This window comes from Choloepus didactylus, chromosome 15 (genome assembly GCF_015220235.1).
Source record: "Choloepus didactylus isolate mChoDid1 chromosome 15, mChoDid1.pri, whole genome shotgun sequence".
Lineage (NCBI taxonomy): Eukaryota > Metazoa > Chordata > Mammalia > Pilosa > Megalonychidae > Choloepus > Choloepus didactylus.
In genome coordinates, this window is record NC_051321.1 from 1189750 (window position 1) to 1202710 (window position 12961).

General features: G+C 56.7%; 1 protein-coding gene across 17 annotated transcripts in view; it reads right to left on the reverse strand.

Annotated features, from left to right (window-relative positions):
• Nucleotides 1–306: 306 nt before the first annotated feature.
• The window catches only part of JAKMIP3 (Janus kinase and microtubule interacting protein 3), a 122586-nt gene continuing 109931 nt past the window's right edge, over nucleotides 307–12961 (reverse strand). For all 17 annotated transcript variants that reach the window (XM_037804855.1, XM_037804854.1, XM_037804867.1 and 14 more), the window contains one exon: nucleotides 307–2697. The gene's annotated coding sequence lies outside the window, so the exon portion shown is untranslated. The remainder of the gene's footprint in view (nucleotides 2698–12961) is intronic.

The following is a 12961-nucleotide window of genomic DNA, read 5'->3' on the forward strand; positions in this document are numbered from 1 at the left end:
CTGGATTACTCAAATTCTTTGGGTTCATCTTTGACAGACAGCTACAAGAGGAGGCTCACCCAGGGCTGACCTCAGCCAGGTGTTGCTGGCAACCCGGATTTCAAAGCTTGTCCCCAGGTGATTGCAGAGGTGTTTGGAAGCAGCTGCAGGGAGACCCCTCCCCAGGGGCATGGGCCCAGGTCCCCTCTGGTGTGGACAGAGGCACTGCTGTTCAGGGAACAAACGCTGGAGCACAGAATCAGCTCACTGAGCTGCCAAGGTGACACTTTCATACCTCGTGGGGAAAGGAACCTGGGTATTCTAACATTTAAAGCAGTTTTTTTTTTATTAAAACTGTACAATAATTTACAAATGAATAAAAATTCTCTGGAATATATCATAGGAATCACAATACAAAAATATGTGTAAAATTTTGTAGTTCATCACCATACAAACCTATTTCCAGCCTGGGGACACAGCCTAGCACTGAGTGGAGGGTCACGCATTTAGAATGTGATTATTAAGGATCAAAAAAGCACAAATACTGCCTGGCATATACTGTGAGAAAACAAGTCCTAATTCACTTTTGTGTAAATTTACAATAAAGCTTTTAAAAAATATCAATAAATATATTATTTGATACATATATTCACAATATGATTTTCCTGAGCCTGAACTTAAATCCATTACTGTGTTAAAACACACAACCTGTCTAAAGGTTTCAAGGGCGGGGGGATGGTAAATGTTGATGAATGTAAAAATGCCTCCAAACCCACCGTCAGGCTCACCCTCCTTCCTGTGAGTGTCGGTGTTCACAAGCCGTGTAAGGCACGCGGGATATCCCGAGGGCTACAGAAGCTGCGAGGGCACAATCTACAAAACAGCCACCATCCTCAGGCCACTCGAACCCCAGGCTGTGGGGCCGAGGGGCCCAGCACAGCCGTGTCCACAGAGGCATCTGCAGTTCACCTAGATCCTTGGTTTAGACAAGCTCAGACCTTTGCCTCGTTCTGCAGGCCATGCACGTGGCATGGTTGTGTAGATAATCGCTGTGCTATACAGATGTCCATGTCTCGGTTACACAGTAAAGGGTTGTGGCAGCTTTTCAGGGTCCCTCCCTGAGCTGCATTGGGGGGGTGCCTGTACCCACAGACTTCCCAGTAAGAAGGGTCAGCAATAAGAGAGCCCAAATATTTGCAGGGAATTCAATCCAGCTCTCCAATCTTGAATAAAAGGTATACTCTAGGATTTAGAAAATGCATCTTCTTTGAAAACACTTGAATGTCTTAAGCTGCTCATGGGGCCAGTAGGAATCGGTTAAAAAGGTTCATATTTGCCAATTTTTTTTTCCATTTTTAAATCTCAGTCCTGCAATGCTGGATTTTGTAATGAAATGAGAAGAAGAGGCATAGGACACCTAAATAAAAATGGTGTCCAATAGCTAAAGCAAGGAATTCACATTGCAACTAACCCTGTGCTTTCAGGAACATGGCAGGATGTGGGTGTGGTTTGGGACATGGGATGCTGTTTAAAACCTTCTTGGAGCCATTTTCCCTCTCGATGTACACGACTGCTTACAGAGAAATGGTGATGGCTTCCTGGCATTGCTACATATTTACATGCTTCCCTTTCCTGTGTAGTTTGCATTTCTTTAAATTACAAAGCTAAGATTAAGTGTGCCATGGGGCGGGTGGGAGGGCACAGGAAGTACTCCCGACATAAATACAACCTGCGAAATCAGGATGACCTGAACCAACACGAGGGCGATTTGAGCTGACTTCAAACACACAACTTCGGGTCCCGCAGGGCCAGTGGTGCAGCTGCCGCTCCCGTGCACGCGGTGGGGCCTGAAGCTTCAAGGGCACTGAGTTAAGGCGTGTTTCTAGATGCCTGCAGAGTACAGTCCGCCAGACTTCAACTTAGCGCTCACCCGCAGCTCCGTGGTGGCTTTAGATGCAAGGACGCCATGTGCTGTTCACTTCTGAATGCAGTAAACGTACCAAGGGGATGCAGTCATGAAAACAAGACAAAGCTTTGCTTGGAGGAGCACTTGATCCTTTCAAGCTTGAGATACAAACCCTGACAGCAGGTTCAGCTGGAGAAACATCGAACAGTCATCTTGTCCAAGTGAATAAATGTGGCTTTAGTGACAGCAGAAAGGGATGGACAAGTGCTTTTTCATGGTGCATTTCCTGTACCCACTAAAGAAAAGCTTACCTGTCTGCTCCTGTAAGCTCTTCCCTGATGCCAACCTGGGGATGCATCCCTGTTGCAGCAGCCACTCTGTCACCTGCACAGGAGTGGAGCGTTTCTTCCAAAACAAACGTAAAATGAACCTGACGCCTCCCGAGGACATGGTCCCTGCCTCTCTCCAGCCACCACATAATGCAGTTTGCTTTCCTGTTGCACGTGAACATCACATTCACACCAAGCTGTGTGTCTAACTGCCCAGGGAACCAACTTCTAGGGGCCCTGAAAGAGCTAGAATCCTATGCATTGTCTTCTGGTTGCACGTGGGTGCACACACACACACGCCCCATTGTACATTCAGCATTGAGAGTGAGAACCATAGTGCCAGGTGTGAGCAAAACAGAACATCGCCAACCAGCGAGCCAGGTTTTATCCAGACGAGGAAGGCTTTCCTGGGTCGTGGGCTTTGTAACCAGCAGGAACGGAGACCACACTGAATACTGGCTTCGTCGACGTGCTGGCTTCTCTCTGAAAAAGAGAGAACGATTGTTTTTTAGCGGAGGGTGTCTGAGGCACTCTGGGGGGATGACTGTGCCATGTGGGGAGACCTGGGAAACCCCGCGTTCAGGGCTTCGCGAGGCTCCGGCTCTGGCAGGGCATTTCCCCTGTCTGTGGGTCTGGGGTCCCTCGCCTGGCAGGTGCACCCACCCTCCCCCCACTCACGCGGCCACGCGGGCCTGCCGGGGCTCCCAGGGAGCTGTGCACGCACGGGGCCTGCAGCAGCGGCCCATGCTCTACACCGTTTCCATCTCTTCTCCCTCCTTAGAAAGTGCGCCTCGAATAAGTATGAATTTTCCTTATGTCCTTTTGAATGTTTAATGTTTTGAAGAAGACACAAAGGAGCTCAGAAAGTTCCTTTTATGAGGGGGGTGGGCCTTGGATCAGCCCAGAGGGCAACACAGGCATTGGGAGGGGGAGGGGGCTGGAGGGGGAGGGGGAGAGGGGCTGCTGGGGGACGGGTGGGGAGGGGTCAGTGGGGCGCTTCCAGGGCCAGAGGCCCCCACGTGCTGGGTGGACCCTGACATCTGAAATGTCAGTTTTCTAATCCAGGAGAGGTTGGAGAGGATTGATTTTTAAACCTAACTTCTCCTAAGAGGATATTACTTCAACTGGAATGAAAACGAAACTTAGAACTATACGTATTCCACATCATCATTAAAATCTCTGCCGCAATTTAAAAAAACACGCTGTTCTTTGATTTGAATTATCTCTAAGTAAGTTTCCATAGAGTCACCTATTTCTAGAATGTTAGAGATGAAGGTGGCCCCCCAGTCTGGGCCCTCATTTTGAAATGCAGCCAGAGAAAAAGGGTGATTTCTTAAGGTCACGCTTCTAGAGGTTTCCAGGGGCCGACCAGAGGCCAGGATCCCTGACCTCCAACTCCCCAATCCTCCCTCCCGTTCCTGCCTCTGCAAACTAGTGTGATCCACCGTCTGGGGTATGAAATAAACCAACTCAGAACAAAAATTGTATTGGAAATGATATGTAGAATTTTTTAAAACTCACTCTGCAAACTGAAGAGACTTTGTCGTCTGGAGTATCTGGCCCCTCTCCTGGGCCAGCCTCTGCCCCACTTGGCTGACACCCCATTCCCTGCACGGTTCCCAGAGTCGGCAACTTCTGCCCTCACCCAGGGCTGTGATGCGCACACGCCCAGGCACACGCGCCCCGAGGCATTGCTCCATGGCGGGGTTCCTTTCTGTGCCCCCTCCCCCAGCCCACCCCACAGCCTGCCTCCCTGACCGTCCCGCATGCTCGGTTCAGGATCTCCTGCAAACCGCAGGACAGGGGTCGTCTCCCACCTCACGCGTGGCCCCACAGAGCTCCACAGCGCACCACACGGCCCCGAACGCCGCACCCCAGGGCCCCTGGTGCCGGACAGCGTTAATGGTGGCCCGAGGCTGCGGCCTCAGAAGGACCGACTGGCAGGGTTGGCAGCTGGGAACTTGGCCTCTGAGACATTCCCTAAGGCATAACGTTGCGCTGAGACTGTTTACACAATCTCATTTATGGTGAGAGTCTGGGACATCAGCGGGCAGCAGGGGCGTACGTGAGTAGCCCCCCGGAGACACCCTGGCCGCTGAGTCTCGAATGGATGTCCCTGGGCAACACTGCCCACCTGGGGCTGCAGCTGTGCTGCTGGGCAGCCTCTAGGGGAGGCGGAGAACCCGGGAAACCAGCCCTGCCCGTGGGGGCTCCCCATGGAGCTCCCCGAATCCTGGTTCTAAAGTGGGGTGAGCACCGTGTGACAGGAGAGAGGCCGGCCGTGGAGGGTGCTCGCGACGCAGAGTAGAGGCGGAGGGTCCCCAGCCCGAAGCCGCTGGATCCGAGCCTGGTGAACAGACACCAGGCGGGTGTGACGGGTCACCGGAGGAGCCCCTGCTCTGCCTTTCCCCTCCGACGGCTACGTTACGGTGTAATTTTTACATAGTGCTGCTCCGAGGAAGGCTGTAACGTGTAGGAGTAAGTTGACAACACAATTCAAGAATCTGGTTCACGTCATCCCACCACGAGGAACAGCAGGGCCGAGGGGATGGCAGGGCCCCGGCCGGCATCAGCTATGAGTCGGCGCCGCAGGCAGGAAGGCGTCGGCCCCGGGAGAAGCCGCGGAGGCACAGCTCCGATCAGCAGCAGCCGCGGTGGTACACACGGACCAGGAAACAGCATTCTGATGTGTGTCAAAACACAGCCCGAGCAGCAGCCCCTGCCGTCTGTGTTTGCGTCGGGGATTTCCAAGCGAGGTGCAACTGTCTGGAAACAGAAAACTGCTGGCGGGGGGCACAGACCCCCTCCTCAGAGTCCAGACAGCCCTGCTTGGGTCAGAACCATCCCAGATGGGGAGCTGCACTGGAAGGTTCCACGGCCCAACCCACAGCCTCCCTGGGGGTTTCCAGAAATGCGAGTTGGACAAGTAACCCCCAGATTCCCATACAGGCCGAGCCAGGCTGAAGCCACAGAGTGCAGGGTCCACAGATGCCTGGAAGGGGGTGAGAAGTTGGCTCTCTGCCCCGAACACTGCCCCCCGCTTCCTGTGCCCCAGCCCCCCACAAAAGACCCACAAGGGGTACACGTTTCACGAGGACCATAAGGATGGGCTGTAAACAAAGCCCTCTCCCCAGAAGCTCTGCTTGTCTGGGAAATTTTAGCCAAACATCTTCAAACAAAACAGAAACAAGCGGTAACATCCAAACCCATGTGGGGCTAAGGTCTTTTTTCCACAAAGCTCTGATTTGGGGGGAAGATCAGAAAACAGGATGGCCTCACCCAGAGCCTGGCTTTGCTCATAGCTTCCATGCTGTTCTTACATCCACCCTGCAAGTCCAACACCGTCCGCACTGGCCCCCGGCACATCCAGGGCCGCCTCTGGGGCCGTGCTCACCAGGTGCCTACAGAGGTGGGTACTGGGACGGCCCTCGGGTCCCAGCGGCCCACAGTCCCGGGGCACCTGTGCCCTCTGCAGCCACCTGATAAAAGCAGCAGTGACTTCTACAGGGCGTGGCCATGCAGGACGTGGCACCCAGGGCTCAGCATTCCCTGCCGACCTGCCCTTTTCCAGTCACGGTGGAGACATCAGCTCCAAGATGGCAGGGAGGGTCTCGAACCCGGGTCTAGGCTTGTCTCAGAAACACCAACATCTACCCACACCACACTGCTTCCTGCCGGCAGCCACGCCACCGCAGCAGGGTCAAACCCTGGACCCTGACAGACGACACGCACAGCTGGAAAGGGGCTTGGAGGACATAACACCGCTTTAAAGAAGTTCAAACAGAAAACACCTGCTTTTTTAACCAAGGTAAAAAGGGGTCTCCTCAGAAACCCCACGCCCCAGAGAGAGGACAAGGAGCCCTGCTGAGGCCCCCAGGACCCGGGGCTCCAGCCTCCCCTGGGAACGGGTCAGAAATGCAAGTTACTGGGCCGGCCCCAGGCCTGCCTGCCAGACCCTCGGGGCTGGGGTCTGCGAGCTCACCAGTCTCCAGGTGCCCACCTTCACCAGGCGGAGAACCACGAGTTCCGTCCCCGACTTTCCACCAAACCTCTTTACTTGACCATTTTCTAAAGAAAGTGACCGTATGAGCCGATGGTCTGTTTCCTGGTTTCCTCCCGTGGTTCGGGAATTAGAGGCCTAAGGATTTCCCTCAGCTGAGACATGTCCCTTCCAAACCACAGCAAACCCACCTCAGTGTCCACCAGGGGAGGCTGGGGAGCAGCGCCAGTGTCACCCCTGCCCGGCCTTGACCCCGGTGTCGCCACCTGTCCAGCCTTGACCCCGGTGTTGCCCCCTAACCCACCCCACACCCGGCCTTGACCTCAGTGTCACCTCCTGCCTGGCCTTGACCCCGGTGTTGCCCCTGCCCCGCCTTGACCCCCCCCAGGGCCCACCCCCTTTCCTGTGCACCGAGGATAAGGGGGCCGTGGCCTCCACCCTCCGTGGCTGCTGCCACTGCAGGTTCCCAGTGTAACCAGCGGCTGTGGCCTGAGGTCAACTTGACCCGCAGAGGCCTGGAGCAGGAGTGGGCGGTGGGTCCCGCGGGGCTCTGCCCTGCCCCAAGGAGGCAGTGAGCTGGCGCAGAGCTCACCTGTCCCACGGCCGGGTCCTCCTCGTCTATGAGGTGGGATGGTTGCTGCTGGGGAGCAGGTGGGCACAGGTGCAGCCACGACGGGTGAGGAAGCCCTGGGAGGGAGCCACGTAGCCGCGGGAAGAGGGGACGGACACATGGGCCATCAGCGGGCTGGGATCCGGCCCAGAAGCTCCCTGTGGCAGTGCCTTCCCAGGTGTGTTTAGCTCTGACAGCACCTGTGCCCGCCTGGGAAGTTTTCTCCTGGTGTTGGTCAGACTTCCTGACCTCACGCCAGACGACCCCCGTCTGTGTCCTTCCACGGAGCTGCCCTGCCCCACCCCTGGAACGCTCCCGCCACTCGCACACAGAGCTCGGGTAGCCCGGGCACCCCACAGTGCGCCCACTGCGGCTGGGAAGGTTTCTGTAGAGGCTGGGTGCCCATCCCCGGCCGGCCTGGCCTCCAGCAGCTCTTCTGCTCTGAGTCCCGACTTCCCATCCTGGACCTCCTGGCACGTCCTGACCCCTCGTGATCCCCGAGGGACCCTGCGTGGCATGGACCATCTCCTCCTGCCCCCATCCGCTCTGGGCCGAGTGGGGGTGTCCTTCTGACACGAAGGGGCTGCCCTGGGAGAGACCCCTGCTCCCGGGTTTCTCCCCAGAGGTGCCCACCTTTGGCTGGGTCGGCCCTTCCCGTGAGGCAGAAGCACCTCTCGTCAGTGTGTCGTCCTTGGTGCTCATGGCTCAGGCACAGGTGAGCCCTGGGGGGGCATGAGGGGCCAGGACGCTGAGTCTGGGAGGGCCAGGCACCCCAGGATAGTCGGCCATGTCTGGGAGCCCCACAAAGTGAGCAGGGGGCAGGATGGGTGGGGTCCCTGACCCCCTCCCCTTCCCACAGGCATCTACCTGCCCCAGGGCCGGTCCAGGGCACCCACCCCTGGGGGCTGCGAGGGGCAAAGCCGACGCCCCAGGAGACTGAGGCCAGCCTCTCTGCTCCATCTACACTGGCAGTCATCACAGGTGGGCCTGGGGCCTTGAGGACGAGGCTCGAGGTTCAGAGGAGCCATTTCCCTCCATGGGACATGACGGCCCCAACCTTTTCATGCCTAATCTCCTGGCGCACCAAGAGCCCTGGCCCCGTGCCCCAGGTCACCGCTGGCCCCTACCTGGTTCCCTGGGACTGCGGGGGGGGTGGGGGTGGTGGTTCTGACCATGGAGAGAACGTCAGGTGACAGGAAGTGAGGGGCCGGGCTCCCGTTAGCCCTGCCTTCGGGGACTCCCTGTGACATCTATTCTGCCCCCGCCTCCAGGAGCCCAGCCAGGAGCCAGCCAAGACCCCTGGGCAGGAGGTCCCGCCACACCCAGGCCAGAAGATGGCCAGACTGGGGACAAGGGAGGGCTCCTCCCGAGGGGTGTGAAGGGTGAGCGTGGGTCAGCGGGGCAAGAGGCCTCCTTCCCACCCCACGCCTGCCGGCTTCCTGCCCACCCCCCGCCCGCCCCCCGCCCCCTGCCTGGCCTCTTGCCTCTTTCTCTCCTGGTGACCACAGCGACCCCCACGGAGCCCCTCAGTTGGCTCTTGGATAGAGATGACCCCGACCCCTGTTGCCATAGCCAGGGCTGCCCTGGGGCAGGGGTGAGGCTGGGAGGGCACCGCAGAGGGGTGACGGGGCAGCTCGCCCACCGTGCCGGGCAGCTCCTGAGCAGGTGGCAGAGACGGAGATGCGCCTGCGAGGTGGAAGCTCGGGGCACCTGAGCCCAGTGACACCCCAATCCCCACCACCGGCCCAGGCTCACCCCATCCCCTCCGGCTCTGCGGGGTTGGGGGAGGACCATGAGCATGAAGGGGTCTTGGGGCAGCTTGAGGGGTGCAGTGGGGGTGGGGCAGGAAGCCCCTGGGCTTTGTTTCCAGCGCACGGGGTCGCACCACTCACTAGCCCTGACCACAGTCCCTGTGTCCCTGCCTAAGCAGCCCGGACGCCCCCCAGGCCCCGTCAGCCCGAGGCCACCATGGCAGTGCCAGGAACTTCAGTTAATGGCCACAGGGGTCTCCCTCTTGGTTGTTCCCACACCCACCACCCCAGCCCGTTACTCAGGAGACTGTGCAGGGGGACGGGATGCACGGCCCCCCTCCAGGCCTCAGGCTGGCCATACACTCATGGAGAGTGCACACGTGCACACACGGCCAGGTGCACAGGAGAGCTCACACACACATGTCCACACACACATACACAGGTACACTCACACGCACACACAGCCAGGTGCACAGGTGAGCGCACACACACAAGCACAGACATATTACACATGACCAAATGCACAAGCACACGTCTATGCACATACACGTCTACACACACACGTAAAAGCACACACACAAACCGAATGCACAGGTGTACAAAGCCAGATGCACAAGCACACACACTCACACACACATGTCCACACACAGGCATGCATGCACATGCAAAGGTGCACACACAGCCAAATGCACAGGTGCACACACACATGTCCACACATACACAGGTACACTCACACACACGCACACACAGCCAGATGCACAGGTGAGCTCACACACACAAGCACAGGCACGCCACACATGGCCAAATGCACAAGCACACACATCCATGCGTAGATACACATGTCCACACACAGGCACACACACCCACACAGGCACACATGTGGACAAAAGCACACATGCACAGCCAAATGTACATGTCCCTGCCCCACCTGCCGTTCACTTGTTCCCGACATCCTCCCGTCTACACCCAGAAGCCCGCACAAGGATGCTCAGCTGTCTTTCCCGATGCCGCCTTCCCTGATAATGCCGTCTCTTACTAATGGCTTCATGGTCTGCTGGCAAAAAGACCCACCCTTGCTTTACCCCAAAAGCTCACATTAGAGAGCTCAGCCAGCCGACCCCCCCGGCCACAAGCTGATGGCTGTAAGGACAAACGAGGCCACTAGGCCACCAAAGCGGGGAGGGTGCTCTTGTTTCAAGCCAGTCACTCAAGTCCCATCTCAGATTTTGTGTGAATCTCTAGCAACATGTAAGAAGCATCTTGGCCATAAGGTAAAAACAGAAGGATTCTCAACAGAGCGAAAAAATAAATAGCCCCAAATCCAATATTAACTGGACAAGCATTTGGCACTACCTCTTAAAGATGAACACGTATATGCCTGGGACCAGCGTTCTGGCTCCCAGGTCTACACCCAAGAGAAACCAGCATTCCAGCTCCCAGGTCTACACCCAGGAGAATCCAGGGTTCCAGCTCCCAGGTCTACACCAAGAGAAAGCCTGGCACAAGATTAGGAGACTTTGAAAGAATGTTCAAGAAAACCAAACAAAACAAAAGCCTGGAAACAACCACACACCCGTCTGCGGGGCGGGTACCGTCCCAGGAGGGCAGGACCTACAGTGACCTACAGCGTCGCCACAACACGGAAGCATCTTAGCACAACGATAGAAAGTGGACAAGTACATCTAACAGACACATATAGCACGATACCCTTTGAAATAAAGTTCTGAAACAACTATACAGGCTATCTATTTAGGAACATTCGTGTCTGCTATAAAGTCGTACACAAAGGGAGCCGCGAGCCAGGGCTTGGGGTGGGGGTCACCCCAGGGGAGGGGCAGGGGCCACGCGGTTGGAGGCAGGTGGGTGCTGCAGTTGCCAGAGGCCCAGATGTCATAAAAATGAGAGTGAAGCAACCGGGGCTGTTGGTGGACCAGGGGCGAGGGCACCGCCGCCAAGGGTCAGGGCAAATGTGATTCCACACACCTGAGGCCCAGGAGGATGACAATGACGGAAACTCCTGTGATGAGCAACGACAAGGGGGACAGGCCCTGCAGGGACCCAGAAGCGGGCCCCAGGACGCCGATGCTGAACGCAGATGCAACGTGACAGCCGTGGCTCCTGGCGACGAGCACAGCACAGGGCACGGCACAGGGACGGGACAAGCCGCACGTCCAACCGCAGACCAGGGGGCCGAGCGGAGGCCGACGAAGCCGCTGTGACCAGCCCTGGGCAGGGCCTGCATCAGCGCAGCGTCTGGGGGTCCCCCCTCAGCTGGCCTCTCCGGCGCCCACTTCCTGGGGTCCCAGGCTGCCCCGGGAGAGGTTTCCTCTGAGCTCAGCCACTGCCCCACAGAAACGGCCTCCAAGAGCCACCTGTTCACACCTGGGTGAACCCTCGCCTCCTAGGAACACAGGAACAGCTCACCTTCTGTTCCAGTTTTTTTCAACAATATATAAGAAAAAGAAACTTTCTTGAGTTATGATGAGAACGTCCCCGATATTGAAAAGAATGAAGACCCTCTGCCCGGGTGCACGGCACCCGTGAGCCGTGGTGTTTCTGGGTGCAAGCAGCCGACCCTGGATTTCAGCACCCACATTCCCGGCCCACCCGGCGGCAGCCCAAGGGGGTGGTGGGCCTTGGTGCCTGGAAGCCGCGAGGGCAGCCCCCTGACACAGGCCGCCGGGGAAGCAGCAAATTGGAATCTGCTGACAGTTAAGCTCCACAGCTCGGGCTTCTAGACCTAGAGCTGGGACGGCTGCTGTGCCAAGAACCCCCCACTACGGGAGCCCAGGACGCCGCGGCACCAGCGAGGGCCCCGCTGACAGACCCCTGCCCCCGGGTGGCATGGACTCTCCAGCCGGGATGGGCTGACCTCATGGCAGGGACTCGGGCCACACCAGGCAGGAGGGATATTTTGGCAAAAAGAGGAAAAGGTTTCTACAGTGAGGGTGACAGGAGGTAAGAACGTGCAGGGATGGATATCCATATGCAAAATAAAACAAATGCACTTCATACCCTGCATCGTAGACAAAAATTAACTTGAAGTGAAGTGGGGGGAGGACGTGGGCAGCGGGAGCCCATGCACATTGCTGGTAGGAGTGCAAAGTGCTGAAACGACTCGGGATGACAGTGTCTTATAAAATTAATCACACACTTACCCTAGCACCCAGCAGCCAGCCCCAAGTATTTACCCCAGAAGAATGAAAACTTACATTCACGTTAAAAAGGACCACCCAGATGTCCTTCAACTGCAGAACGGACACACATGGGGCGGCTGTAAGAGGGGACAGTGCTCAGCAGTAAAATCGAACAAATTACCTACTCCCGCGACAGCGTGGGTGAATCCTAAATGTATTCTGCTGAGTGAAAGATGCGGACCCCAAAGCTACATCTCTTTATTCTATTTATGGTAAAACCATGAGGCTGGAAAAGCAGTAGCAGGGGCTGAGAGGGGCTGGCTGAAAGGGCCCTCAGAGGTGCTCAGGGCGAAGGGACAGCTGTGCCCACGTCCACTTCCAACCCAGAGGCCGCAGCCCGCACGGAGCGAGCACCACTGCGTGAGGCGCCGAACGTTCCAGGCCGGGGGGCAGCAGAATACAGACGGCAACCAGGGAACCCGACCGTACTACAAATGGGAGACACAACCCCGCTGAAAGGGTGGGAAAGAAAAGGACTAACCTAAAGCGGTGTGGAAAACAGTATTTTGACCGGATACTGAAAGGCCAAAACAAAAAGAACTGTACGCTGCTTGGTCGATTTGGTTTTCACGGGACGCGGGTCAGCAACATGAAACTGCTGCGAGTGTAGACCGGGGTTGAACAAATCGGCGAATATACTGCATGTGACAAGAGCAACATTTCCACTGCCGATAAAAAGAGGTTACAAATAAGGAAAGGGAGACGGCTGGAATGAGCCCGTATCGCTGGGCTGGAAGTGGAGTATCATTATGAATTCAAGATTTTATAATACGGATACATTAGGGAGGTAGACACGCAGACAGACAGACAGACAAGAAGTGAGTGAGCATTTATGAGAGGAATGGACACAGAAACTGGTGCCGTTGCTGGGTCGGTGAACACATCTCATTGCCGTGCTCACCCTGGGAGGGCCCAGGAGCAAGGAGCCCCCAGCACCCAGACTCGGGCTTCCACACACCCTTCTCCGATCAAATGAGCCAGAGCCCCTTGGAGAAGCAGTTGATCCCGGGGCTGAGACGGGGCAAGATGACACAGGGCACATCCCGAGGCCAAGGGGTCGGCCTGAAAGAGGCCAGTGGCCAAAACCAGAACAATCTGAGTGAGAAACTAAATGATGCTAGTATTGGGTTATAACCCCTAGAATAAATTAACTAGTCATCAGCCCCCTCTGATGTAAATTACTGAAAAG